Raw genomic sequence first — 24,555 nt, forward strand, 5'->3', positions numbered from 1 at the left:
CTAGTGAAATAGAAGAGAGAGGCATTTCGATGATTTTTGCTGGGGGAAAATGCAAATGAGTGCGAGATGTATAAAAGAAAGAGGCAGGAGATCAAGAGAGAGGTGGAAGAGGTGAAAAAGAGGGCAAATGAGAGTTGGGGTGAGAGAGTATCATTAAATTTTAGGTAGAATAAAAAGATGTTTTGGAAGGAGGTAAATAAAGTGCGTACGACAAGAGAGCAAATGGGAACTTCAGTGTAGGGGGCTAATGGGGAAGTGATAACAAGTAGTGGTGATGTGAGAAGGAGATGGAGTGAGTATTTTGAAGGTTTGTTGAATGTGTTTGATGATAGAGTGGCAGATATAGGGTGTTTTGGTCGAGGTGGTGTGCAGAGTGAGAGGGTTAGGGAAAATGATTTGGTAAACAGAGAGGAGGTAGTAAAAGCTTTACGAAAGATGAAAGCCGGCAAGGCAGTGGGTTCGGATGGTATTGCAGTGGAATTTATTAAAAGAGGAGGTGACTGTATTGTTCACTGGTTGGTAAGTTTATTTAATGTATGTATGACTCATGGTGAGGTGCCTGAGGATTGGCGGAATGCTTGCATAGTGCCATTGTACAAAGGCAAAGGGGATAAGAGTAAGTGCTCAAATTACAGAGGTATAAGTTTGTTGAGTATTCCTGGTAAATTATATGGGAGGGTATTGATTAAGAGGGTGAAGGCATGTACAGAGCATCAGATTGGGGAAGAGCAGTGTGGTTTCAGAAGTGGTAGAGGATGTGTGGATCAGGTGTTTGCTTTGAAGAATGTATGTGAGAAATACTTAGAAAAGCAAATGGATTTGTATGTAGCATTTATGGATCTGGAGAAAGCATATGATTGAGTTGATAGAGATGCTCTGTGGAAGGTATTAAGAATATATGGTGTGGGAGGCAAGTTGTTAGAAGCAGTGAAAAGTTTTTATTGAGGATGTAAGGTATGTGTACGTGTAGGAAGAGAGGAAAGTGATTGGTTCTCAGTTAATGTAGGTTTGCGGCAGGGGTGTGTGATGTCTCCATGGTTGCTTAATTTGTTTATGGATGGGGTTGTTAGGGAGGTGAATGCAAGAGTTTTGGAAAAAGTGGCAAGTATGCAGTCTGTTGTGGATGAGAGAGCTTGGGAAGTGAGTCAGTTGTTGTTTGCTGATGATACAGCGCTGGTGGCTGATTCATGTGAGAAACTGCAGACGGTGGTGACTGAGTTTGTTAAAGTGTGTGAAAGAAGAAAGTTAAGAGTAAATGTGAATAAGAGCAAGGTTATTTAGGTACAGTAGGGTTGAGGGTCAATTGAGTTGGGATGTAAGTTTGAACGGAGAAAAACTGGAGGAAGTAAAGTGTTTTAGATATCTGGGAGTGGATTTGGCAGCGGATGGAACCATGGAAGTGGAAGTGAATCATAGGGTGCGGGAGGGGGCGAAAATTCTGGGAGACTTGAAGAATGTTTGGAAGTCGAGAACATTTTCTCGGAAAGCAAAAATGGGTATGTTTGAAGGAATAGTTGTTCCAACAATGTTGTATTTTTGCGAGGCATGGGCTGTGGATAGAGTTGTGCGCAGGAGGGTGGATGTGCTGGAAATGAGATATTTGAGGACAATGTGTGGTGTGAGGTGGTTTGATCGAGTATGTAATGTAAGGGAAGAGAGATGTGTGGAAATAAAAAGGGCGTGGTTGAGAGAGCAGAAGAGGGTGTTTTGAAATGGTTTGGGCACATGGAGAGAATGAGTGAGGAAAGATTGACCAAGAGGATATATGTGTCGGAGGTGGAGGGAACGAGGAGAAGTGGGAGACCAAACTGGAGGTGGAAAGATGGAGTGAAAAAGATTTTGAGTGATCGGGGCCTGAACATGCAGGAGGGTGAAAGGCGGGCAAAGAATAGAGTGAATTGGATCGATGTGGTATACTGGGGTTGACGTGCTGTCAGTGGATTGAATCAGGGCATGTGAAGCGTCTGGGGTAAACCATGGAAAGTTGTGTGGGGCCTGGATGTGGAAAGGGAGCTGTGGTTTTGGGCATTATTGCATGACAGCTAGAGACTGAGTGTGAATGAATGGGGCCTTTGTTGTCTTTTCCTAGCGCTACATCTCACACATGAGGGGGGAGGGGGATGGTATTCCATGTGTGGCAAGGTGGTGATGGGAATGAATAAAGGCAGACAGTGTGAATTGTGTGCATGGGTATATATGTATGTGTCTGTGTGTGTATATATATATGTGTACATTGAGATGTATAGGTATGTATATTTGCGTGTGTGGACGTGTATGTATATACATGTGTATGTGGGTGGGTTGGGCCATTCTTTCGTCTTTTTCCTTGCACTACCTCGCTAACGCGGGAGACGGTGACAAAGCAATATATATATATATATATATATATATATATATATATATATATATATATATATATATATATATATATATATTTGGAAAGAGGGGCAAGTATGAAGTCTGTTGTGGATGAGAGAGCTTGGGAAGTGAGTCAGTTGTTGTTCGCTGATGATACAGCGCTGGTGGCTGATTCATGTGAGAAACTGCAGAAGCTGGTGACTGAGTTTGGTAAAGTGTGTGAAAGAAGAAAGTTAAGAGTAAATGTGAATAAGAGCAAGGTTATTAGGAACAGTAGGGTTGAGGGTCAAGTCAATTCGGAAGTAAGTTTGAATGGAGAAAAACTGGAGGAAGTAAAGTGTTTTAGATATCTGGGAGTGGATCTGGCAGCGGATGGAACCATGGAAGCAGAAGTGAATAATAGGGTGGGGGAGGGGGCGAAAATACTGGGAGCCTTGAAGAATGTGTGGAAGTCGAGAACATTATCTCGGAAAGCAAAAATGGGTATGTTTGAAGGAATAGTGGTTCCAACAATGTTGTATGGTTGCGAGGCGTGGGCTATGGATAGAGTTGTGCACAGGAGGGTGGATGTGCTGGAAATGAGATGTTTGAGGACAATGTGTGGTGTGAGGTGGTTTGATCGAGTAAGTAATGTAAGGGAAGAGAGATGTGTGGAAATAAAAAGAGCGTGGTTGAGAGAGCAGAAGAGGGTGTTTTGAAATGGTTTGGGCACATGGAGAGAATGAGTGAGGAAAGATTGACCAAGAGGATATATGTGTCGGAGGTGGAGGGAACGAGGAGAAGTGGGAGACCAAACTGGAGGTGGAAAGATGGAGTGAAAAAGATTTAGAGTGATCGGGGCCTGAACATGCAGGAGGGTGAAAGGCGGGCAAGGAATAGAGTGAATTGGATCGATGTGGTATACCGGGTTGATGTGCTGTCAGTGGATTGAATCAGGGCATTTGAAGCGTCTGGGGTAAACCATGGAAAGTTGTGTGGGGCCTGGATTTGGAAAGGGAGCTGTGGTTTTGGGCATTATTGCATGACAGCTAGAGACTGAGTGTGAACGAATGGGGCCTTTGTTGTCTTTTCCTAGTGCTACCTCTCACACATGAGGGGGGAGGGGGATGGTATTCCATGTGTGGCGAGGTGGTGATGGGAATGAATAAAGGCAGACAATGTGAATTGTGTGCATGGGTATATATGTATGTGTCTGTGTGTGTATATATATGTGTACATTAAGATGTATAGGTATGAATATTTGCGTGTGTGGACTTGTATGTATATACATGTGTATGTGGGTGGGTTGGGCCATTCTTTCGTCTTTTTCCTTGCACTACCTCGCTAACGCGGGAGACGGCGACAAAGCAAAATATATATATATATATGTATACATATATATATATATATATATATATATATATATATATATATATATATATATATATTTGGAAAGATGGGCAAGTATGAAGTCTGTTGTGGATGAGAGAGCTTGGGAAGTGAGTCAGTTGTTGTTCGCTGATGATACAGCGCTGGTGGCTGATTCATGTGAGAAACTGCAGAAGCTGGTGACTGAGTTTGGTAAAGTGTGTGAAAGAAGAAAGTTAAGAGTAAATGTGAATAAGAGCAAGGTTATTAGGAACAGTAGGGTTGAGGGTCAAGTCAATTCGGAGGTAAGTTTGAATGGAGAAAAACTGGAGGAAGTAAAGTGTTTTAGTTATCTGGGAGTGGATCTGGCAGCGGATGGAACCATGGAAGCAGAAGTGAATCATAGGGTGGGGGAGGGGGCGAAAATACTGGGAGCCTTGAAGAATGTGTGGAAGTCGAGAACATTATCTCGGAAAGCAAAAATGGGTATGTTTGAAGGAATAGTGGTTCCAACAATGTTGTATGGTTGCGAGGCGTGGGCTATGGATAGAGTTGTGCGCAGGAGGGTGGATGTGCTGGAAATGAGATGTTTGAGGACAATGTGTGGTGTGAGGTGGTTTGATCGAGTAAGTAATGTAAGGGAAGAGAGATGTGTGGAAATAAAAAGAGCGTGGTTGAGAGAGCAGAAGAGGGTGTTTTGAAATGGTTTGGGCACATGGAGAGAATGAGTGAGGAAAGATTGACCAAGAGGATATATGTGTCGGAGGTGGAGGGAACGAGGAGAAGTGGGAGACCAAACTGGAGGTGGAAAGATGGAGTGAAAAAGATTTTGAGTGATCGGGGCCTGAACATGCAGGAGGGTGAAAGGCGGGCAAGGAATAGAGTGAATTGGATCGATGTGGTATACCGGGGTTGATGTGCTGTCATTGGATTGAATCAGGGCATGTGAAGCATCTGGGGTAAACCATGGAAAGTTGTATGGGGCCTGGATGTGGAAAGGGAGCTGTGGTTTCGGGCATTATTGCATGACAGCTAGAGACTGAGTGTGAACGAATGGGGCCTTTGTTGTCTTTTCCTAGCGCTACCTCGCACACATGAGGGGGGGAGGGGGATGGTATTCCATGTGTGGCGAGGTGCCGATGGGAATGAATAAAGGTAGACAGTGTGAATTGTGTGCATGGGTATATATGTATGTGTCTGTGTGTGTATATATATGTGTACATTGAGATGTATAGGTATGTATATTTGCGTGTGTGGACGTGTATGTATGTACATGTGTATGGTGGTGGGTTGGGCCATTTTCTTCCGTCTGTTTCCTTGCGCTACCTCACAAATGCGGGAGACAGCGACAAAGCAAAATGAATAAATATATATGTATATATATATATATATATATATATATATATATATATATATATATATATATATATATATATATATATTTTGAGGAAAATATGTGGTGTGAGGTGGTTTGATCGAGTAAGTAATGATAGGGTAAGAGAGACGTGTGGTAATAAAAAGACTGTGGTTGAGAGAGTAGAAGAGGGTGTTTTGAAATGGTTTGGGCACATGGAGAGAATGAGTGAGGAAAGATTGACCAAGAGGATATATGTGTCAGAGGTGGAGGGAATGAGGAGAAGTGGGAGACCAAATTGGAGGTGGAAAGATGGAGTGGAAAAGATTTTGAGTGATCGGGGCCTGAACCTGCAGGAGGGTGAAAGGTGTGCAAAGAAGAGAGTGAATTGGAATGATATGGTGTACTGGGGTCGATGTGCTGTCAATGGATTGAACCAGGGCATGTGAAGCATATAGGGTAAACCATGGAAAGTGCTGTAGGGCCTGGATGTGGAAAGGAAGCTGTGGTTTCGGTGCATTATTACATGACAGCTAGAGACTGAGTGTGAACGAATATGGCCTTTGTTGTCTTTTCGTAGTGCTACCTCGCGCACATGAGGGGGGGAGTGGGGTGTTGTTTCATCTGTGGCGGGATGGCGATGGGAATGAATAAAGGCGGACAGTATGAATAATGTACGCAGGAGACAGCAACAAAGCAAAAAAAAAATATATATTTATTTTATTTATTTTGCTTTGTCGCTGTCTCTCGTGTTAGCAAGGTAGCGCAAGGAAACAGACAAAAGAAATGCCCCAACCCACCCACATACACACGCAAATATACATACCTATACATCTCAACATATACATATATATATACACTCACAGACATATACATATATACACATGTGTATAATCATACTGTCTGCCTTTATTCATTCCCATCGCCACCCCGCCACACTTGAAATAACAACCCCCTCCCCCCAAATGTGTATGAGGTACCACTAGGAAAAGACAACAAAGGCCACATTCCTTCACACTCAGTCTCTAGCTGTCATGTAATAATGTACCGAAACCACAGCTCCCTTTCCATATCCAGGCCCCTCAGAACTTTCCATGGTTTACCCCAGACGCTTCACATGCCCTGGTTCAATCCATTGAGAGCATGTCGACCCCAGTATACCACATCGTTCCAATTAACTCTATTCCTTGCACGCCTTTCACCCTCCTGCATGTTCAAGCCCCGATCACTCAAAATCTTTTTCACTCCATCATTCCACCTCCAATTTGGTCTCCCACTTCTCCTCGTTCCCTCCACCTCTGACACATATATCCTCTTGGTCGATCTTTCCTCACTCATTCTGTCCATGCGACCAAACCATTTCAAAACACCCGCTTCTGCTCTCTCAACCACACTCTTTTTATTACCACACATCTCTCTTACCCTATTATTACTTACTCGATCAAACCATCTCACACCACATATTGTCCTCAAACATCTCATTTCCAGCACATCCACTCTTCTCTGCACAACTCTATCCATAGCCCATGCCTCGCAACCATATAACATTGTTGGAACAACTATTCCTTCAAGCTTCAAATTCACCTCCCTAACCACCCCATCCACCTCATCAATAAGTAGATTAAACAACCATGGAGACATCACACATCACTGCCACAAACCGACCTTCACTGGAAACCAGTCACTCCCTATCTTCCTACTCGTATACATGCCTTACATCCTTTATAAATACTTCTCACTGCTTCTAGCAGCTTATCTCCCATACCATTTACTCTTAAGACCTTCCACATATCATCTCTATCAACCCTATTTTATGCCATCTCCAGATCCATAAATGCTACATACCATCTCTTTTTCTTGGTATTTCGCACATATACTTCATCACAAACACCTGATCCACAGATTCTCTACCATTTCTGAAACCACATTGCTTTTCCCCAATCTGATGCCCTATACATGCCTTCTTTCTCTCAAGTAATACCCTCCCATACAATTTCCCCATTCCCTTTGTATAATGGCACTATGCATGCATTCAGCCAACCTTCAGGCACTTCACCATAATCCATAAATATGCTGAATTTCCTTAGCAACCAGCCCACGACACAATCACCCCTTTCATAATGAATTATACTGCAATACCATCCAAACCTGCCACCTTGTCAGATTTATTTCATCTTCCACAAAGTTTTCCCTACCTCTTCTCTCTTAACCAAACCATTCTCTCTTACCCTCTCACTTTGCACTCCACCCCGACCAAAACACCCTATATCAGCCGCTTTATCATAAAACACGTTCAACAAAACTTCAAAGTACTCACTCCATCTCTTCACTTCATCAGTACCTGTTATTACTTCCCCCTTGCCCCCTTCACCGATGTACCCATTTCTTCTCTTGTCATACACGCTATTTACCTCCTTCTAAAACATTTTTATTCTCCGAAAAGTTTAATGATACTCTCCAACCCCAACTCTCATTTGCCCTTCTTTTCAACCCTTGCATGTTCCTCTTAACCTCCTCCTGCTTTCTTTTATACATCACCCACTTGTTTCACTCCTTCCTTGTAAGTATCATTCAAATGCCTCTCTTTTCTCTTTCACTAACAACTTTACTTCTTCATCCCACCATTCCCTACTCCTTCTAATCCGCCTACCTCCCATCTTTCTTATGCCATATGCATCTTTGCACATGCTGCCACTGCGTCCCTAAATACATCCCATTTCTCACCTACTCCCCTTACACCATTTGCTCTCACCTTTTGCCATTCTACACTCAGCCTCTCCTGGTACTTCCACATTTGTGTCTTTTCTAAGCTTCCTTACTCTCACCACTATCTTCTCCCCATCATTCTCTTCTTTTCTGAAAACCTCTACAAATCTTCACCTTCACCTCCACGAGAAAGTGATCATACATTCCTCTCAGCTGCCCCTCTCAGCACATTGACATCCAAAAGTCTCTGTATTACAAACCTATCTATTAACACGTAATCCAATAATGCCCTTTGACCATCTCTTCTACTCACATACATATACTTACGTATATCTCTCTTTTTATACCAGGTATTCCCAATCACCAATCTTCTTTCAGCACACAAATCCACAAGCTCTTCACATGTGCAATAACACTCTCTGGCGATCTCTCCTACTTACATACGTATACTTATGTATATCTTTCTTTTTAAACCAGGTATTCCCAATCACCAGTCTTCTTTCAGCACACAAATCTGCAAGCTCTTCACCATTTCTGTTCACAACATTGGATACCCCTTGTACACCAATTACACCCTCAACTGCCACATTACTCACTTTCGCATTTAAATCACCCATCACTAATACCTGGTCATGTGCACCAAAGCTTCTGACACACTTACATCTAATGATATTTCTTCTCTTGACCAGGTGCATAAGCACCAATAATCACCCATCTCTCTTCACCCACTTTTAGTTTTACCCATATCAATCAAGAATTTACTTTCTTCCACTCTATCACACGCTCCCACAAATCCTGTTTCAGTGTTTTGGGAGCAGCTGAGTGAGTGTGTTAGCAGCTTTGGTGTACAAGACCAGGTTATAGTGATGGTGATTTGAATGCAAAGGTGAGTATTATGGCAGTTGAGGGTATAATTGGTGTACATGGGGAGTTCAGTGTTGTAAATGGAAATGGCAAAGAGCTTGTAGATTTCTGTGCTGAAAAAGGACTGGTGATTGGGAATACCTGGTTTAAAAAGAAAGATATACATAAGTATACGTATGTAAGTAGGAGAGATCGCCAGAGAGCGTTATTGGATTACATGTTAATTGATAGGTGCATGAAAGAGAAACTTTTGGATGTTAATGTGCTGAGAGGGGCAGCTGAAGGGATGTCTGATCATATCTTGTGGAGGCAAAGGTGAAGATTTGTAGAGGTTTTCAGAAAAGAAGAGATAATGTTTGGGTGAAGAGATTGGTGAGAGTAAGTGAGCTTGGAAAAGTGACTTGTGTGAGTAAGTACCAGGGAAGATTGAGTGCAGAATGGAAAAAGGTGAGAGCAAATGATGTGAGGGGAGTGGGGGAGGAACAGGAAATATGTAGGGAAGCAGTGATGGCTTGCGCAAAAGATGCCTGTGGCATAAAAATGGTGGGAGGTGGGCAGATTAGAAAGGGTAGTGAGTGGTGGGATGAAGAAGTGAGATTGTTAGCAAAAGAGAAGAGAGAGGCATTTGGACAATTTTTGCAGGGAAATTGTGGAAATGACTGGGAGATGTCAAGAGAAAGGTGCAAGAGGTAAAAAAGAGGGCAAATGAGAGTTGAGGTGAGAGCATATCTGTAAATTTTAGGGAGAATAGAAAGATGTTTTGGAAGGAGGTAAATAAAGTGCATAGGACAAGACAACAAATGGGAACGTCGGTGAAGGGGGGATAATGGGGAGGTAATAGCAAGTAGTGGTGAAGTTAGGAGATGGAGTGAGTATTTTGAAGGTTTATTGAATGTGTTTGATGATAGAGTGGCAGAGATAGGGTGTGCAAAGTGAGAGGGTCAGGGAGAATAGTTTGGTAGAGAGGAGGTACTGAAAGCTTTGCAGAAGATGAAAGCCAGCAAGGCGGTGGGTTTGGATTGCATTACAATGGAAATTTGAAAAAGAGGGTGACTGTTGTTAATTGGTTGGTGAGAATATTCAATGTATGTATGGTTCACGGTGACGTGCCTGAGGATTGGCTGAACACATGCATAGTGCCATTGTACACAGGCAAGGGGGATAAAGGTGAGTGCTCAAATTACAGAGGTATAAATTTGTTGAGTATTCCTGGGAAATTATATGGGGGGGTATTAATTAAGAGGGCGAAGGCATGTACAGAGCATCAGATTGGGGTAGAGCAGTGTGGTTTCATAAGTGGTAGAGGATGTGTGGATCAGTTGTTTGTTTTGAAGAATGTATGTGGGAAATACTTAGAAAAACAGATAGATTTGTATGTAGCATTTATGGATCTGGAGAAGGCATGTGATAGAATTGATAAAGATGCTGTGTGGAAGGTATTAAGAGTATATGGTGTGGGAGATAAGTTGCTAGAGACAGTGAAAAGTTTTTATTGAGGATGTAAGGCATGTGTACAAGTAGAAAAAGAGGAAAGTGATTGTTCCCAGTGAATGTTGGTTTGTGGCAGGGGTGTGTGATGTCTCCATGGTTCTTTGATTTGTTTATGGATGGGGTTGTTAGGGAGGTGAATGCAAGAGTTTTGGAGAGAGGGGCAAGTATGCAGTCTGTTGTGGATGAGAGAGCCTGGGAAGTGAGTCAGTTGTTGTTCACTGATGGCCGATTTGGGTGAGAAACTGCAGAAGCTGGTGACTGAGTTTGGTAAAGTGTTTGAAAGAAGAAAGCTGAGAGTAAATGTGAATAAGAGCAAGGTTATTAGGTTAAGTAGGATTGGGGGAGAGGTCAATTGGGAGGTAAGTTTGATAGGAGAAAAACTGGATTAAGTGAAGTGTTTTAGATAACTGGGAGTGGATTTGGCAGCAGATGGAACCATGGAAGTGGAAGTGAGTCACAGGATGGGGGAGGGTCGAAGGTTCTGGGAGTGTTGAAGAATGTGTGGAAGGCATGAACGTTATCTCGGAGAGCAAAAATGGGTATGTTTGAAGGAATAGTGGTTCCAACCATGTTATGTGGTTGCAAAGCATGAGCTGTACATAGGGTGCAGAGGAGGGTGGATGTATTCGAAATGAGATGTTTGAGGACAATGTATGGTGTGAGGTGGTTTGATCGAGTAAGTAATGGAAGGGTAAGAGAGATACTTGGTAATAAAAAGAGTGTGGTTGAGACAGTGGAAGAGGGTGTATTGAAATGGTTTGATCACATGGAGAGAATGAGTGAAGAAAGATTGACAAAGAGGATGCATATGTCAGAGGTCAAGGGAAAGAGGAGAAGTGGGAGATCAAATTGGAGGTGGAAGGATGGAGTGAAAAAAAATTTGAGCGATTGGAGTGAAAGGAGTGCAAGGAATAGTGTGAATTAGAACATTGTGGTCTACCGTGGTTGATGTGCTGTCAGTGGATTGAACCAGGGCATATGAAGCGTCAGGGGTAAATCATTTAAAGTTTTGTGGGACCTGGACATGGAAAGGGAGCTGTGGTTTTGGCGCATTACACATGACAGCTAGAGACTGAGTGTGAACGATTGTGGCCTTTTTTGTCTTTTCCTAGTGTTACCTCGCACGCGCACGGGGGAGGGGGGTTGCCATATCGTGTGTGGCAGGTTGGCGATGGGAATTGGATGAAGGCAGCAAGTATGAATGTTTATATATGTATATGTCTGTGTATGCATTTGTATGTATACGTTTAAATGTATGGGTATGTATATGTGAGTGTGTGGGTATTTATGTATATATAAGTGTATTTGGGTGGGTTGGGTCATTCTCTTGTCTATTTCCTTGTGCTGCATCGCTAACACGGAAGGTAGCGACAAAGTATAATAAATAAATAGATAAATCCAGTTCACTTTTTTCCTTGCACGCCTTTCACCCTTCTGTATGTTCAGGCCCTGATCACTTGAAATCATTTTCACTCCATCCATCCACCTCCAATATGGTCTCCCACTTTTTATCGTTCCCTCTACCTCTGACACATATATCCTCTCTGTCAATCTTTCCTCAATCATTCTCTCCATGTGACCAAACCATTTCAACACACCATCTTTTGCTCTTTCAACCACACTGTTTTTATTACCACACTTACCCCATCATTACTTACTCCATCAAACCACCTCACACCACATGTTGTCCTCATACATTTCATTTCCAACACATCCACCCTCCTCCGCACAACTATATAGCCCAAGCCTCCCAGCCATATAACATTGTTGGAACCACTATTCCTCCAAACATACCCATTTTTGCCCTCCGAGATAACTCTCTCACCTTCCACACATTCTTCAACGCTCCCAAAACCTTCGCCCCCTCCTCCACCTTGAAGCTCACTTCCACTTCCATGGTTCCATCCACTGCTAAATCCACTCCCAGATATCTAAAACACTTCACTTCCTCCAGTTTTACTCCATTCAAACTTACCTACCAACTAACTTGTCCCTCAACCCTACAGAACCTAATAACCTTGTTCATATTCACATTTAATCTCAGCTTTCTTATTTCACACACTTTACCAAACTCAGTCACCGACTTCTGCACTTTCTCACCCACATCAGCCACCAGCGCTGTATTATCAACACACTGTCTTCTGCTCTTTTGACCATATTCTTTTTATTTTCACACATTTTCCTTACCCTTACATTTACTTTACTTACTCGATCAACCCAACTCTCACCACATACTTCCCATGTGTTCCCTGCATGTCATAGAAGGTGACTAAAAGGAGAGAAAGCGGGTGGCTGGAAATCCTCCCCTCCTGTTTTTTACTATTCTGAAAAAAAGAACAGAGCAGGGGGCCAAGAGAGGATATTCCCTCTAAGGTTCAGTTCTCTGTTTTCAATGCTACCTCATTGACGAGGGGAAATGGCAAATTTGTATAAAAGATATGTATATATGGATTTATTGATATTATTATTATATTTAATTGCTGTCTCCCACATTAGAGGTAGTGTCTTGTGTCTCCCCTGATGATGTGATTATTACACGAGAGTTCACGTGGGAACTTATTGTGTTCCATTTTCCCCGTGGACTCATAGGAATATAGGAATATAGTAAAAGCTTTGCGGAAGACGAAAGCCAGCATGGCAGCAGGTTTGGATGGTATTGCAGTGGAATTTATTAAAAAATGGGGTGACTGTATTGTTGACTGGTTGGTAAGGTTATTTAATGTATGTATGATTCATGGTGAGGTGCCTGAGGGTTGGCGGAATGCTTGCATAGTGCCATTGTACAAAGGCAAAGGGGATAAGAGTGAGTGCTCAAATTACAGAGGTATAAGTTTGTTGAGTATTACTGGTAAATTATATGGGAGGGTATTGATTGAGAGGGTGAAGGCATGTACAGAGCATCAGATTGGGGAAGATCAGTGTGGTTTCAGAAGTGGTAGAGGATGTGTGGATCAGGTGTTTGCTTTGAAGAATGTATGTGAGAAATACTTAGAAAATCAAATGGATTTGTATATAGCATTTATGGACCTGGAGAAGGCATATGATAGAGTTGATAGAGACGCTCTTGTGTCTCCCCTGATGATGTGATTATTACACGAGAGCACTTGGGAACTTTTCGTGTTTCATTTTCCCCGTGGACTCATAGGAATATATATATATATATATATATATATATATATATATATATATATATATATATATATATATATATATATATTTTTTTTTTTGCTTTGTCGCTGTCTCCCGCGTTTGCGAGGTAGCGCAAGGAAACAGACGAAAGAAATGGCCCAACCCACCCCCATACACATGCCTTGATTCAATCCACTGACAGCACGTCAACCCCGGTATACCACATCGCTCCAATTCACTCTATTCCTTGCCCTCCTTTCACCCTCCTGCATGTTCAGGCCCTGATCACACAAAATCTTTTTCACTCCATCTTTCCACCTCCAATTTGGTCTCCCTCTTCTCCTCGTTCCCTCCACCTCCGACACATATATCCTCTTGGTCAATCTTTCCTCACTCATTCTCTCCATGTGACCAAACCATTTCAGAACACCCTCTTCTGCTCTCTCAACCACGCTCTTTTTATTTCCACACATCTCTCTTACCCTTACGTTACTTACTCGATCAAACCACCTCACACCACACATTGTCCTCAAACATCTCATTTCCAGCACATCCATCCTCCTGCGCACAACTCTATCCATAGTCCACGCCTCGCAACCATACAACATTGTTGGAACCACTATTCCTTCAAACATACCCATTTTTGCTTTCCAAGATAATATTCTCGACTTCCACACATTCTTCAAGGCTCCCAGAATTTTCGCCCCCTCCCCCACCCTATGATCCACTTCCGCTTCCATGGTTCCATCCGCTGCCAGATCCACTCCCAGATATCTAAAACACTTCACTTCCTCCAGTTTTTCTCCATTCAAACTCACCTCCCAATTGAATTGACCCTCAACCCTACTGTTCCTAATAACCTTGCTCTTATTCACATTTACTCTTAACTTTCTTCTTTCACACACTTTACCAAACTCAGTCACCAGCTTCTGCAGTTTCTCACATGAATCAGCCACCAGCGCTGTATCATCAGCGAACAACAACTGACTCACTTCCCAAGCTCTCTCATCCCCAACAGACTTCATACTTGCCCCTCTTTCCAAAACTCTTGCATTTACCTCCCTAACAACCCCATCCATAAACTAATTAAACAACCATGGAGACATCACACACCCCTGCCGCAAACCTACGTTCACTGAGAACCAATCACTTTCCTCTCTTCCTACACGTACTCATGCCTTACATCCTCGATAAAAACTTTTCACTGCTTCTAACAACTTGCCTCCCACACCATATATTCTTAATACCTTCCACAGAGCATCTCTATCAACTCTTCATATATATATATATAAAGGGGAAGTAAATGTTTATAGTTGTGTTACTGGAGTAATAGTTTTCATACATGGTGCTTTGACTAGAAAATAGTGAAATTGGAAAAAATGTAGCTTAGACATTGAAGCTTATTGATACAGTGGTTAAATTGATGAGAACTACTATTGACGTTTGTGTAAATAAATTATACATTTCCCTTTTCCATAGGCAGAGGTTGAACCATTATGTGACATTCATTTTTTCATTTCATTTCGAGCTAGAAGTTTCAGTTTTCTAAAGTATTTCTTACATTTTTCATATGTATATATATGTATATGTGTGTGTGTGTGTGTATATGTGCGTATGTATGTGTATGTGTATGTATATGTATATATATATATATATATTATCCCTGGGGATAGGGGTGAAAGAATACTTCCCTAGCGTTCCTTGCGTGTCGTAGAAGGCGACTAGAGGGGATGGGAGCGGGGGGCCAGAAATCCTCCCCTCCTTGTATTTTTTAACTATCTAAAATGGGAAACAGAAGAAGGAGTCATGCGGGAGTACTCATCCTCCTCGAAGGCTCAGACTGGGGTGTCTAAATGTGTGTGGATGTAACCAAGATGTGAAAAAAGGAGAGATAGGTAGTATGTTTGAGGAAAGGAACCTGGATGTTTTGGCTCTTAGTGAAACGAAGCTCAAGGGTAAAGGGGAAGAGTGGTTTGAGAATGTCTTGGGAGCAAAGTCAGTGGTTAGTGAGAGGACAAGAGCAAGGGAAGGAGTAGCAGTATTCCTGAAACAGGAGTTGTGGGAGTATGTGATAGAATGTAAGAAAAAAAATTCTCGATTAATATGGGTAAAACTGAAAGTTGATGGAGAGAGATGGGTGATTATTGGTGCATATGCACCTGGGCATGAGAAGAAAGATCATGAGAAGCAAGTGTTTTGGGAGCAGCTGAATGAGTGTGTTAGTGGTTTTGATGCACGAGACCGGGTTATAGTGATGGGTGATTTGAATGCAAAGGTGAGTAATGTGGCAGTTGAGGGAATAATTGGTATACATGGGGTGTTCAGTGTTGTAAATGGAAAGGAAATGGTGAAGAGCTTGTAGATTTATGTGCTGAAAAAGGACTGATGATTGGGAATACCTGGTTTAAAAAGTAAGATATACATAAGTATACATATGTAAGTAGGAGAGATGGCCAGAGAGCGTTATTGGATTACGTGTTAATTGACAGGCACGCGAAAGAGAGACTTTTGGATGTTAATGTGCTGAGAGGTGCAACTGGAGGGATGTCTGATCATTATGTTGTGGAGGCTAAGGTGAAGATTTGTATGGGTTTTCAGAAAAGAAGAGTGAATGTTGGGGTGAAGAGGGTGGTGAGAGTAAGTGAGCTTGGGAAGGAGACTTGTGTGAGGAAGTACCAGGAGAGACTGAGTACAGAATGGAAAAAGGTGAGAACAATGGAAGTAAGTTGAGTGGGGGAGGAATGGGATGTATTTAGGGAATCAGTGATGGATTGCGCAAAAGATGCTTGTGGCATGAGAAGAGTGCGAGGTGGGTTGATTAGAAAGGGTAGTGAGTGGTGGGATGAAGAAGTAAGATTATTAGTGAAAGAGAAGAGAGAGGCATTTGGACGATTTTTGCAGGGAAAAAATGCAATTGAGTGGGAGATGTATAAAAGAAAGAGACAGGAGGTCAAGAGAAAGGTGCAAGAGGTGAAAAAGAGGGCAAATGAGAGTTGGGGTGAGAGAGTATCATTAAATTTTAGGGAGAATAAAAAGATGTTCTGGAAGGAGGTAAATAAAGTGTGTAAGACAAGGGAGCAAATGGGAACTTCAGTGAAGGGCGCAAATCGGGAGGTGATAACAAGTAGTGGTGATGTGAGAAGGAGATGGAGTGAGTATTTTGAAGGTTTGTTGAATGTGTTTGATGATAGAGTGACAGATATAGGGTGTTTTGGTCGAGGTGGTGTGCAAAGTGAGAGGGTTAGGGAAAATGATTTGGTAAACAGAGAAGAGGTAGTAAAAGCTTTGCGGAAGATGAAAGCCGGCAAGGCAGCAGGTTTGGATGGTATTGCAGTGGAATTTATTAAAAAAGGGGGTGACTGTATTATTGACTGGTTGGTAAGGTTATTTAATGTATGTATGACTCATGGTGAGGTGCCTGAGGATTGGCGGAATGCATGCATAGTGCCATTGTACAAAGGCAAAGGGGATAAGAGTGAGTGCTCAAATTACAGAGGTATAAGTTTGTTGAGTATTCCTGGTAAATTATATGGGAGGGTATTGATTGAAAGGGTGAAGGCATGTACAGAGCATCAGATTGAGGAAGAGCAGTGTGGTTTCAGAAGTGGTAGAGGATGTGTGGATCAGGTGTTTGTTTTGAAGAATGTATGTGAGAAATACTTAGAAAAGCAAATGGATTTGTATGTAGCATTTATGGATCTGGAGAAGGCATATGATAGAGTTGATAGAGATGCTCTGTGGAAGGTATTAAGAATATATGGTGTGGGAGGCAAGTTGTTAGAAGCAGTGAAAAGTTTTTATCGAGGATGTAAGGCATGTGTACGTGTAGGAAGAGAGGAAAGGGATTGGTTCTCAGTGAATGTAGGTTTGTGGCAGGGGTGTGTGATGTCTCCATGGTTGTTTAATTTGTTTATGGATGGGGTTGTTAGGGAGGTGAATGCAAGAGTTTTGGAAAGAGGGGCAAGTATGAAGTCTGTTGGGGATGAGAGAGCTTGGGAAGTGAGTCAGTTGTTGTTCGCTGATGATACAGCGCTGGTGGCTGATTCATGTGAGAAACTGCAGAAGCTGGTGACTGAGTTTGATAAAGTGTGTGAAAGAAGAAAGTTAAGAGTAAATGTGAATAAGAGCAAGGTTATTAGGTACAGTAGGGTTGAGGGTCAAGTCAATTGGGAGGTAAGTTTGAATGGAGAAAAACTGGAGGAAGTAAAGTGTTTTAGATATCTGGGAGTGGATCTGGCAGCGGATGGAACCATAGAAGCGGAAGTGGATCATAGGGTGGGGGAGGGGGTGAAAATCCTGGGAGCCTTGAAGAATGTGTGGAAGTTGAGAACATTATCTCGGAAAGCGAAAATGGGTATGTTTGAAGGAATAGTGGTTCCAACAATGTTGTATGGTTGCGAGGCGTGGGCTATGGATAGAGTTGTGCGCAGGAGGATGGATGTGCTGGAAATGAGATGTTTGAGGACAATGTGTGGTGTGAGGTGGTTTGATCGAGTAAGTAACGTAAGGGTAAGAGAGATGTGTGGAAATAAAAAGAGCGTTGGTTGAGAGAGCAGAAGAGGGTGTTTGAAATGGTTTGGGCACATGGAGAGAATGAGTGAGGAAAGATTGACCAAGAGGATATATGTGTCGGAGGTGGAGGGAACGAGGAGAAGTGGGAGACCAAATTGGAGGTGGAAAGATGGAGTGAAAAAGATTTTGTGTGATCGGGGCCTGAACATGCAGGAGGATGAAAGGAGGGCAAGGAATAGAGTGAATTGGATCGATGTGGTATACCGGGGTTGACGTGCTGTCGGTGGATTGAATCAGGGCATGTGAAGCATCTGGGGTAAACCATGGAAAGCTTTGTAGGTATGTATATTTGCGTGTGTGGACGTATGTATATACATGTGTATGGGGGGGGGTTGGGCCATTTCTTTCGTCTGTTTCCTTGCGTTACCTCGCAAACACAGGAAACAGTGACAAAGCAAAAAAAAAAAAATATTTTTATTATATTATTTTGCTTTGTCGCTGTCTCCCGCGTTTGCGAGGTAGCGCAAGGAAACAGACGAAAGAAATGGCCCAACCCACCCCCATACACATGTATATACATACACGTCCACTCACGCAAATATACATACACTATACATCTCAATGTACACATACATATACACACACAGACACATACATATATACCCATGCACACAGTTCACACTGTCTGCCTTTATTCATTCCCATCGCCACCTCGCCACACATGGAATACCATCCCCCTCCCCCCTCGTGTGCGAGGTATCGCTAGGAAAAGACAACAAAGGCCCCATTCGTTCACACTCAGTCTCTAGCTGTCATGCAATAATGCCCGAAACCACAGCTCCCTTTCGACATCCAGGCCCCACACAACTTTCTATGGTTTACCCCAGACGTATTTCTCATACATTCTTCAGAGCAACCACCTGATCCACACATCCTCTACCACTTCTGAAACCACACTGCTCTTCCCCAATCTGATGCTCTGTACATGCCTTCACCCTCTCAGTCAATACCCTCCCATATAATTTCCCAGGAATACTCAACAAACTTATACCTCTCTAATTTGAGCACTCACTCTTATGCCCTTTGCCTTTGTACAATGGCACTATGCAAGCATTTCGCCAATCCTCAGGCACCTCACCATGAATCATACATACATTAGATAACCTTACCAACTAGTCAACAATACAGTGACCCCCTTTTTTTAATAAATTCCACTGCAATGCCGTCCAAACCCGCTGCCTTGCCAGCTTTCATCTTCTGCAAAGCTTTTACTACCTCTTCTCTATTTACCAAATCATTTTCCCTAACCCTCTAACTTTGCACACCACCTCGACCAAAACACCCTATATCTGCCACTCTATCATGAAACACATTCAACAAACCTTCAAAATACTCACTCCATCTCCTCACATCACCACTACTTGTTATCACCTCCCCATTTGCCCCCTTCACTGAAGTTCCCATTTGTTCCTTTGTCTTGCGCACTTTATTTACCTCCTTCCAAAACATCTTTTTATTCTCCCTAAAATTTAATGATACTCTCTCACCCCAACTCTCATTTGCCCTCTTTTTCACCTCTTGCACCTTTCTCTTGACCTCCTTCCTCTTTCTTTTATACATCTCCCACTCATTTGCATTATTTCCCTGCAAAAATCGTCCAAATGCCTCTCTCTTCTCTTTCACTAATAATCTTACCTCTTCATCCCACCACTCACTACCCATTCTAATCTGCCCACCTCACACGCTTCTCATGCCACAAGCATCTTTTGCGCAAGCCATCACTGCTTCCCTAAATACATCCCTTTCCTCCCCCACTCCCCTTACCTCCTTTGTTCTCACCTTTTTCCATTCTGTACTCAGTCTCTCCTGATACTTCCTCACACAAGTCTCCTTCCCAAGCTCACTTACTCTCACCACTCTCTTCACCCCAAAATTCTCTCTTCTTTTCTGAAAACCTCTATAAATCTTCACCTTCGCCTCCACAAGATAATGATCAGACATCCCTCCAGCCTCTAGGCACATTAACATCCAAAAGTCTTTTGCACGCCTATCAATTAACACATAATCCAATAACGCTCTCTGGCCATCTCTCCTACTTACATACGTATACTTATGTATATCTCTCTTTTTAAACTAGGTATTCCCAATCACCAGTCCTTTTACAGCATATAAATCTACAAGCTCTTCAACATTTCCATTTACAACACTGAACACCCCATGTATACCAATTATTCCCTCGACTGCCACATTACTCACCTTTGCATTCAAATCACCTATCACTATAACCCGGTCTCGTGCATCAAAACCACTAACGCACTTGTTCAGCTGCTCCCAAAACACTTGCCTCTCATGATCTTTCTTCTCATGCCCAGGTGCATATGCACCAATAATCACCCATCTCTCTCCATCAACTCTCAGTTTTACCCATATCAATCTAGAGTTTACTTTCTTACACACTATCACATACTCCCACTACTCCTGTTTCAGGAGTAGTGCTACTCCTTCCCTTGCTCTTGTCCTCTCACTAACCCCTGACTTTACTGCCAAGACATTCCCAAACCACTCTTCCCCTTTACCATTGAGCTTCGTTTCACTCAGAGCCAAAACATCCAGGTTCCTTTCCTCGAACATACTACGTATCTCTCCTTTTTTCTCATCTTGTTTACATCCAGACACATTTAGACACCCCAATCTGAGCCTTCGAGGAGGATGAGCACTCCCCACGTGACTCCTTCTGTTTCCCCTTTTAGAAAGTTAAAATACAAGGAGCGGAGGGTTTCTGGCTCCCGCTCACATCCCCTTTAGTCGCCTTCTATGACACGTGAGGAATGTGTGGGAAGTATTCTTTCTCCCCTAACCCCAGGGATATAATATAATTAATTGATATAATATAACTGATATAATATAATTATATCAGTATATACAAAACAATAAAGACTTGCATTACCGAATGATGGTTATTTTACAATTTCAGTTGTTTTCTTCACTTCTTATTGTGGTTAGAAAGCACACTTAGGTCAAATTCTTCCAGCTGGTTGACAAACTCCATGTGCTTGAACTGCTCTGGTGAAAGATGAAACATCTCCAATAATGCTGTTTTAACTCTGTCACTGCCACCATAATAAAGCTGAAGCTGGTTGACCAGAAACTGGGCCTTGAAGGCATTAAGTACATTCTTGTCATATTCACCATGCATGAAGACTATGTTTCTTTCTTCTTTTTAGGTCAGGATAGTGTACCAGTGTCAGACATTCTGGGGCATTCTCTTTGTAGGCCTGATAATTTATAAGAGAAGTAAAATGTACTTCATGAGCCTCAAATTGTGCAAGGATAAATTCATAACCTTTATGCCTTGGAAGTGGGAAGATGAAAGTTGAGTATTCTTGAGCTGTTTCCTGTAGTTTATCATAAGTGCTGGCTGGAATGATTCCACTTACTGCATCCTTGTGACGAAAATGCTCAGTCCAAATATATTTCACTTCTTCATTGCTTTTACACTTCAGAAGTTCAATCTTCATTATACTGTCGAGCTTCTTACTTGGAGCATAAGCATCTTTTGCAACAGCGTTCTTAGATTTCTTGGCTACTTCTGTAAACCCATAACCACCAGGCTGGCTCTCTTTTATTTCTTTACCCTTCCTAATCTTTGCTAAGAATTCTTCTGGTGACTCCTTTTGGAGCTTTGCAATCTTTGCTGCATATTTCTCAAAATATGGGTTTTTCTTTAGTTCTTATATGGCTTTTATCATAACATAGCTGGAAGTACTCACAGGCTATTTGCTCATGATGGACCAGGCTGCATGTACTACTAAAGACTATCGATGACCCAGTTGGTTCATTATCAAAGTAACGTATATGATCAGCCTCTCTTAGCTCTCTACCACAGCAGAAGCCGTATTACATGAGGACATCTATGTTCATGATATTTTTAAGAATAAATACTGGAATATAGTCTGAAACGTTACTAAAACCAAACGAATTAATCTAGCTCGAACGTAACAGCCATGTTACGTTCGAGCTAGATTAATATATATTTATTCATTATTATTTATTTTGCTTTGTCGCTGTCTCCTGGGTTAGTGAGGAAGCGCAATGAAACAGACGAAAGAATGGCCCAACCCACCCACATACACATGTATATACATTCACGTCCACACACGCAAATATACATACCTATACATCTCAATGTATACATATATATACACACACAGACATATACATATATACACATGTACATAATTCATGCTGTCTCCCTTTATTCATTCCCATCGCCACCTCGCCACACATGGAATAACAACACCCTCCCCCCTCATGTGTGCGAGGTAATGCGAGAAAAAGACAACAAAGGCCCCATTCGTTCACACTCAGTCTCTAGCTGTCATGTAATAATGTACCGAAACCACACCTCCCTTTCCACATCCAGGCCACACAGAACTTTCCATGCTTTACCCCAGACGCTTCACATTCCCTGGTTCAATCCATTGACAGCACATCGACACCGGTATACCACATCGTTCCAATTCACTCTATTCCTTGCACGCCTTTCACCCTCCTGCATGTTCAGGCCCCGATCACTCAAAATCTTTTTCACTCCATCTTTCCACCTCCAATGTGGTCTCCCACTTCTCCTCATTCCCTCCACCCCAGACACATATATCCTCTTGGTCAATCTTTTCTTACTCATTCTCTCCATGTGGCCAAACCATTTCAAAACACCCTCTTCTGCTCTCTCAACCACACTCTTTTATTACCACAGATCTCTCTTACCCTATTATTACTTACTTGATCAAACCACCTCACACCACATATTGTCCTCAAACATCTCATTTCCAGCACGTCCACCCTCCTGCGCACAACTCTATCCATAGCCCACGCCCTGCAACCATACAACATTGTTGGAACCACTATTCCTTCAAAATACCCATTTTTGCTCTCCGAGATAATGTTCTCGACTTCCACAAATTCTTCAAGGCTTCCAGAATTTTCGCCCCCTCCCCCACCCTATGATTCACTTCTGCTTCCATGGTTCCAGCCACTGCCAAATCCACTCCCAGATATCTAAAACACTTCGCTTCCTCCAGTTTTTCTCCATTCAAACTTACCTCCCAATTGACTTGACCCTCAACCCTACTGTACCTAATAACCTTGCTCTTATTCACATTTACTCTCAACTTTCTTCTTTCACACACTTTACCAAACTCAGTCACCAGCTTCTGCAGTTTCTCACATGAATCAGCCACCAGTGCTGTATCATCAGCAAACAACAACTGACTCACTTCCCAAGCTCTCTCATCCACAACAGACTGCATACTTGCCCCTCTTTCCAAAACTCTTGCATTCACCTCCCTAACAACCCCATCCATAAACAAATTAAACAACCATGGAGACATCACACACCCCTGCCACAAACCTACATTCACTGAGAACCAATCACTTTCCTCTCTTCCTACACGTACACATGCCTTACATCCTCGATAAAAACTTTTCACTGCTTCTAACAACTTGTCTCCCACACCATATATTCTTAATACCTTCCACAGAGCATCTCTATCAACTCTATCATATGCCTTCTCCAGATCCATAAATGCTACATACAAATCCATTTGCTTTTCTAAGTATGTCTCACATACATTCTTCAAAGCAAACACCTGATCCACACATCCTCTACCACTTCTGAAACCACACTGCTCTTCCCCAATCTGATGCTCTGTACATGCCTTCACCCTGTCAATCAATACCCTCCCATATAATTTGCCAGGAATACTCAACAAACTTATACCTCTGTAATTTGAGCACTCACTCTTATCCCCTTTGCCTTTGTACAATGGCACTATGCACGCATTCTGCCAATCCTCAGGCACCTCACCATGAGTCATACATACATTAAATAACCTTACCAACCAGTCAACAATACAGTCACCCCCTTTTTTAATAAATTCCACTGCAATACCATCCAAACCTGCTGCCTTGCCGGCTTTCATCTTCCGCAAAGCTTTTACTACCTCTTCTCTGTTTACCAAATCATTTTCCCTAACCCTCGCACTTTGCACACCACCTCGACCAAAACACCCTATATCTGCCACTCTATCATCAAACACATTCAACAAACCTTCAAAATACTCACTCCATCTCCTTCTCACATCACCACTACTTGTTATCACCTCCCCATTTGCGCCCTGCACTGAAGTTCCCATTTGTATTTTGAATTTTGAATTCTCAATCACCAGTCCTTTTTCAGCACACAAATCTACAAGCTCTTCACCATTTCCATTTACAACAATGAACACCCCATGTATACCAATTATTCTGTCAACTGCCACATTACTCACCTTTACATTCAAATCACCCATCACTATAACCAGGCCTCGTTCATCAAAACCACTAACACACTCATTCAGCTGCTCCTAAAATACTTGCCCCTCATGATCTTTCTCCTCATGCCCACGTGCATATGCACCAATAATCACCCATCTCTCTCCATCAACTTTCAGTTTTACCCCTATCAATCCAAAGTTTTACTTTCTTACACTCTATCACATACTCCCACCACTCCTGTTTCAGGAGTAGTGCTACTCCTTCCCTTGCTCTTGTCCTCTCACTAACCCCTGACTTTACCCCTAAGACATTCCCCAACCACTCTTCCCCTTTACCCATGAGCTTCGTTTCACTCAGAGCCAAAACATCCAGGTTCCTCTCCTCAAACATACTACCTATCTCTCCTTTTTTCTCATCTTGGTTACACCTTTGCATTCAAATCACCATCATCATTTAGATTAATATATATATATATATAT

The 24,555-nt window shown here is 42.3% G+C and overlaps 1 protein-coding gene and 1 pseudogene across 1 annotated transcript in view; one reads left to right on the plus strand and one right to left on the minus strand.

The window, feature by feature from the left end:
* Clbn (Nuclear export mediator factor NEMF homolog Clbn) overlaps positions 1 to 24,555 on the plus strand; it is a 908,728-nt gene that overhangs the window by 175,502 nt on the left and 708,671 nt on the right. The window lies entirely within an intron of this gene.
* LOC139754976 (ATP synthase mitochondrial F1 complex assembly factor 1 pseudogene) overlaps positions 20,545 to 24,555 on the minus strand; it is a 5,611-nt pseudogene continuing 1,600 nt past the window's right edge.

This window comes from Panulirus ornatus, chromosome 1, assembly GCF_036320965.1.
Source record: "Panulirus ornatus isolate Po-2019 chromosome 1, ASM3632096v1, whole genome shotgun sequence".
Taxonomy (NCBI): Eukaryota; Metazoa; Arthropoda; class Malacostraca; order Decapoda; family Palinuridae; genus Panulirus; species Panulirus ornatus.